Source organism: Neofelis nebulosa, chromosome 17 (assembly GCF_028018385.1).
Source record: "Neofelis nebulosa isolate mNeoNeb1 chromosome 17, mNeoNeb1.pri, whole genome shotgun sequence".
NCBI lineage: Eukaryota > Metazoa > Chordata > Mammalia > Carnivora > Felidae > Neofelis > Neofelis nebulosa.
In genome coordinates, this window is record NC_080798.1 from 23,302,727 (window position 1) to 23,308,726 (window position 6,000).

General features: G+C 46.2%; 1 protein-coding gene across 1 annotated transcript in view; it reads right to left on the bottom strand.

Moving 5' to 3' along the window:
- The window catches only part of PLEKHF1 (pleckstrin homology and FYVE domain containing 1), a 37,664-nt gene extending 35,978 nt beyond the window's left edge, over nt 1–1,686 (bottom strand). The window contains exon 1 of the mRNA XM_058709323.1: nt 1,427–1,686. The gene's annotated coding sequence lies outside the window, so the exon portion shown is untranslated. The remainder of the gene's footprint in view (nt 1–1,426) is intronic.
- Nucleotides 1,687–6,000: the final 4,314 nt, after the last annotated feature.

Below are 6,000 nucleotides of genomic sequence, written 5' to 3' on the forward strand. Positions count from 1 at the left end.
AAGTTACCTATTGTTAGAGAGCAGTAAAAAAAAAAAAATAAGAAAGCACGCTCAATTTTCCATTGTCAGGAACTCTTTCCCTAAATGCATTAGGTAAAGGTCTTTCTTGCATTCTCCTAGGAATTCTTTAGCTATTTCCTGACTGGGAGGCCAAGGTCAGAACTTCCCCTCCCCTTTCCAAAGCCAACAAGAGGGAATTTCCCAAGAGTCCCAGTTTCCCTCACCCACACCTTAATAAGCAGAGCTCTGAATAAATAAAATAAATCAGCAAAATCAAAGACATAACAACAATAACAACAACAAAACGCAAAACCTCTCACACCAAATGAAATAAAATACAGCTAGAAAGAAACAAACAAAACAAAACCAATCTAGGCATCAAAACAGCCTTACAAAGGCCCTGGGGAAAATATCATGCCAAAAATCTTTCTAAAGGGGCAACTGGAGTTAAGAGAAACAATATTTCTGAAATGAGCCTAGTTCTTACTGTTGCCCTGACCCCTAACTCCACCCCTGACGCTGCAGGGGGCAGAAAGGGGAGCTGAGGACAGAATCCTATGGGGACAGCTCAGTAACACCTTCCAATCAGAGACAAATAGATGGAGGTCAGGAGTGGCCTTGGGAAGAGACGTGGAAATTATTAGTGGTTTCCATGTCCCCATGGTCTCCAGGGTCTTATGGAGGCAGGTCAAACCACCTGGCCTTTGTTTTGATTTTTGCTGGCTGGGGAGCACAGCTAGACACAGGAGACAGAACAATCATGTCACCATTTCTCTAATTTGTCGAACCACAAATTCCAAAGGGATTCAGGAAATGGATGGCTTCTTCTGGGTTTGACAAAATGTAGGAATGTCTTCTCACCTAGAGTCGAACTGTTCTTTGAATTCCTTTGATTGCGATGAAAAAAACAACTCTAGACGCCAGAGGCAAAAAACCGTTCCTATTTCCCATCAAAGTCACTACTAAGCTGTACCTGGGACCCACGTGCCCTTCTCCTGCCAGTGTATTGATGGGGGGGTATCTCATCATCCCAACTGCTTTGTGATCCAGAGTAGGCATTGTCTATTTGGTACCCAGGGGGTTTGTCTGGAGCCTATGGCCAGGTGCCTGCAGGAACTATGGGGCAACCAAATGTCTACTGACCCCTCCCCTAAGCCCCCTCTCGCCAGGCTGTCAGCTCACAGGGCTGTCCTGAAAGTCTGGTATTGATAGAAGAAAGTACAGAGAACTTGAAACAGCCAGCACGTAAGGGCCCTTTAAAGAGTGCATGTGAGTGTACGTGTGTGTTAACAAAACTTTAAAATATTTACTGTAAAATGAACAACAGCTCCTCCCCCCTCCAAATTGCAACAAAAACTCCCAAATGCTTCATCAAATTAAGTCTCAAGGTTTAAAAAAGCAAACAAAACAGCACTCAAAGGCTTACCTTGAATCCTTCCCTCCTCCTATCCTCCTCCAGCCAGCCACTTTGATCTCTTTTGGCTGATTTGTCTCCACCATGCAGGCTTTTCAAAGCGTTATAGTTAGTCTCAGTCGGGGGGCTGGGGGTTCCTCAGCACCTTGAGCCCAGGCACTGTGTGTGTGAGGTCAAAGACTGAATCTGCAGCTTCTCCGTGGGAGAGAACAACCAGCTCAGAGCATGTGGATTAGTGCATCAGAGGCGTTCCAAGGCAAGCACATAGCAGCTCTCTGCGCTGTGACCAGGGAGTGGTTTTGGAGTATCTATTTCCTGTTTAAGAAAGTGGGTCCCTTCTGGTTTTCATTCTCTGGTATTAAGACTGCCCTGAACCCCCTGTACCCTTCCCCCACCCCTCCCTGAAAGGAGCACTGGTCACATGGGCCTCTGGCTACCGTCAGTGTCAATTAGGGACAGGGTTTCACCTGGCCGGAGTGTTTGTCTGGAGTCCAAACTTTCTTGCTCAATTTACATTTTTTCCTGAATTCATCATGTAAAGCATAGAGCAGACTTTCCCAATGGGCAGTACTGCATCTAACTAAAACCCGGAATGTATTTATTTGCCTTTGGTTTGGAATATTTCCCAGTTCTGAGCCCAGAAGGCAGTTTTCCTCACAAGGTCATTGCATACAGTTGAGCAGGTTGTTCACTGCACAAAGTGGTCAGCAGAGATGAAAGAGAGCCAAAATCTAACCTTCACTCCACTTGCCAAGCTGTGCCCAGTCCAGAGGGGGCACCTTCTTTAAGTTGTCAGTCTAGAAAGGGAACTTGGAGATGATGGAGATTCTTTTTCGATCCACTAATGACAATACACCCCCGTTGAATTATTATAGGATCTCTCATCACATAAACCAACCCTTGATGCTTCTTTGGGAAGGTCAGTCTCCTGGGTCTCTTGGAGAACTGGGAGATGTTCTCCATGAGATTCATGCTTAAAATCCATGGTTCTCAATTGTGGGCAATTTTGCTCCCCAGGGAGATTGCACAATGTCTGGAGACATTTTTGGTTCCACAACTTGGGGTACTCCTGGCTTCTAGTGGGTGGTGACCAGGGATGCTGCTAAATGGCCTACAAGGCACAGGACAGCCCCCATAACAAAAAATCCTACAGCCCAAACGTCAACAGTGCCACTGTTGAGAAACTCTATCCGAAATGAACATAGCAAAACCACCAACTCAAGCAGATTGTCCCGTTGCAGTTCTGTCGAGTGCCTGGCTCATTGCCAGCCCCAGACACGATGGCAACCTGGCAACCATCATGATGACTGCGTCTATGTTTCTTGTTTGTTCCTGTCCAGCTCTTGGGAAGGCCTCACCTCACTGTCGGGGCCTTGGCCTGCGTCCTTTCTCAGGTTAGAGTACAGCGGATGAGTCTGGTCCTTCCTTACTTCCATCTCCGCAGGGGTCAGTGAGGCCCTCCAGTGAAGGGGAGTCCCCGGGCAGGGGCTGCAGGGTTCAGGGGCCTCCTCCCTGCTGGGCTCCTCCCCCTGTATCCAGGTTTGGGCAGTCAGGGAAAGCTGTGGTTTCTACAGATACTTGTGGCCCCCAAAGCTGCTCCTCCCTGAGCCCTCAGAAGCTTTGAAGCTCAAAGGTCGGATTCTGGATTGGGGAGTGGTTCTTTGCCATTAGCGTCAGCATCCGTTCTTTCTCAATGCGCAGGCTTCCGGCTTCCTGCCTATAGGTGGTCTGTCTTTCGTGTCTGCATTTTTGCTGTTTCCTGGAACACTCTTCCCTGTGACTGTCACCTGGGAAATCCAGTCTTCAGGCCTCAGGCTGAGTGTCTCCCCAACTGCAAGGCGCCCCTGGCCCCCAGATAGAGGCGGAGGAACGGCTACTCTTCGTTTATACCCCCACAGCGCCCCCTGCTGGGCCCTGTTCCTGCTCTGTCGCTCAGCATCCTGAGTCCTTCTGTGACTCTGCCTCCCTAGAGACTAAGGGCCTGAGGACAAGGGCCTTGGGCTCAGTGCCCATGTGCACACGCACAGTGGTTGCTCAATACTTGCTTTGTTGATTTGAGTTTCCCCTTAGAAGCACAGCTAGAGTTAGGTTCTGAGGCCAACTGCCTCCGATTTCAGCCACACTTGCTACATGCAGAAGCTGTTCTCTGTAAGAGGGGTCTCTTTGGACTCTGGCATCACAGTTGCATTTGTAAGGGATTGCGTGTGTCTGCTGTTTATGACCGGTTTCCCTTTAGGTTTTCTGATGGAGAAAGAAACCTAACATCCATACCTCAGTTCATTACACGTGCAGGGGGTCCTTGTTAACTGAGGACGACTCTCAAAAATCCCTGAAAGCAAATCAACTCAATCAGAAAATAAAAAAGGAAAAAAAAGTGATTTGACCTTCAAATATGAAATAAAGTTGTGAGAGTTGCAAGGATACCCTTGCAACTGCCTGAACATTCTCAGAGTGAACAAAGCTTGAATCATGTTGGTTTGGAGAAGTATATGCTTTCAGACACAATGTCTGATCACTCAGTAAGATATCCTTCACTTAATGTTTGACTCTTCCTTCTTGGTCATAAGAATCAGTTCTGTGAAAACATTTAATTATTTTATCAATTTTCTTAACCCATCGAAATTCAAATCATTCTCTTTTGAAGCACCTGTTATTAGCCTAACTGATGTTCTCCAAATGTTATCTATTACGTTTTTTCTTGACGAATTGTTCATTTTATCAAAATGAGAAGTTAAAAAAATTTTTTTAAATGCTTGTTTACTAGCATTTAAAGAGAGATCACCAGCATTGGAGGGCAGAGAGAGGGAGAGAGAATCCCAAGCAGGTTCTGAGCTGTCAGCACAGAGCCTGATGTGAGGCTCTAACTCATGAACTGTGAGATCATAACCTGAGCTGAGATCAAAGGTCAGGTGCTTAACCTACTGAGCCACCAGGTGCCTCAAGACATTTTTTAAAAAAGAATTTTGCCTTGAATTTTATTTTTTAAGTTTATTTATTTATTTTGAGAAAGAGAGAGAGAGAACAGTGAGGGGAAGAGAGAGAGAGGGAGAGAGAGAATCCCAAGGAGGCTCAGTACTGACAGCGCAGAGCCTGATTCGGGGCTCAAACTCACAAACCATGGGATCATGACTGAACTGAAATCAAGATTCAGATGTTTAATCTACTGAGCCACTCAGGAGCCCCTTGAATTCTGTTTTTTAATGATAATATCATTACATCCACCCCTCATATCATTAGTATTTGCTACACAATCTTTAGGCACACAAATATTGCCAAAACAATCTTTCTCCATTGCTTTAATTTAATTTTTTTTCCTAGCATGAAAAGATACGGTGAATTTCTCATCTAAAATCCACCTTCTCTGTCCCCAGTCTCTGCCCTGGTACCACAGCGCACAGTATCAAGGAGAAAAGACTCTTCCTAAATCCATCCATCTTCAGGGGAGTCCTGAAGAGATCTTGTGGCCTTAGAGGTCACATAAGTGACCTCTGACTTGCACTTCTGAGTTTGGGGCTCCTTAAAAATGCTATTTCAGTGGGATCATCGTAAGGCATGGGCAGCTTTCAGTTAACAATAGTAATACCTGTGAACACTTGCTGGGCATTTTCTACGTGCTCAGCAGTGCGCTCAGCGCTCTTGTCCATAGTTCACTCGAGCCTGGAAATATCCCAAGAAAGTTAGTTCCACTATCAACCTCATATTCAGTCTCATTTTGCACGTGAGATAAGTGAGGCTCAGAGAGTTCAAAGGACTTTCCCAAGCCACCCTCCTGGAAAGTGGCAGAACTGACACTCTAATCCAGGGCTGTCTGGCTCCAAAGCTCTTGCTCTTGGCTATTTATGTGTATGAATGAGCCCTTGCCTTACCTGGGTCTGCCTCTGTTTCCTTCTGGCTGCATCCTGTATTAGCATTCATGTCCCTTTGTACAGAAGCTGGTCCTAGGGATTCCTGTGTTTGACTCTCTAATCCCTAGGTCTTACAATTTGCCTTCAACCTTGTTAGTGTAACCCAGATGTAACTGGGGTCCCACGTGGCTCAGTGTGTGTGTGTGTGTGTGTGTGTGTGTGTGTGTGTGTGTGTGGCAGTCAAAGAAAGATGGAACCACATCCACAAAGTACTTTAGAGAACTTCTAAATCTAGGGTCAGACTCTTGAGGACATGTCGCAAGAGAAAACACATTCTTACGGTTCAGCAAATGTTCAAAACTCCTCTCCATCACCGCTCATTTCCACCTCCTAGTAGGCAGTGGCAGCTCTCCAAGATTCCTTTCCTTCCCCACTCTGGTCTCCCGGCCCTCCCAATTCTCCCTGACACGCAGCCAGGCAGCTGTCTGTTCCTTTTCTTCCTCATCTTTTCCCATCTCAGCTTTTTATTATGTGGACCAGCTTCACTTCTCTGGTGTCTTTAGTTTTCTGTTTTCCTTTGTCTATTGTCCAGGTCCAGCACATCCAGTCGTAGGTCAGCGTATGACTCAGAAAGCGAGAATCCTTTCCCCTGGGAAGCTACAGAGAGAGAGAAAGGAGAGAAAGAGAGAGAGATTTAGGAGGCCGAAAATGTGTTTAGTCTCTGTAGCATGCGTGAGATGC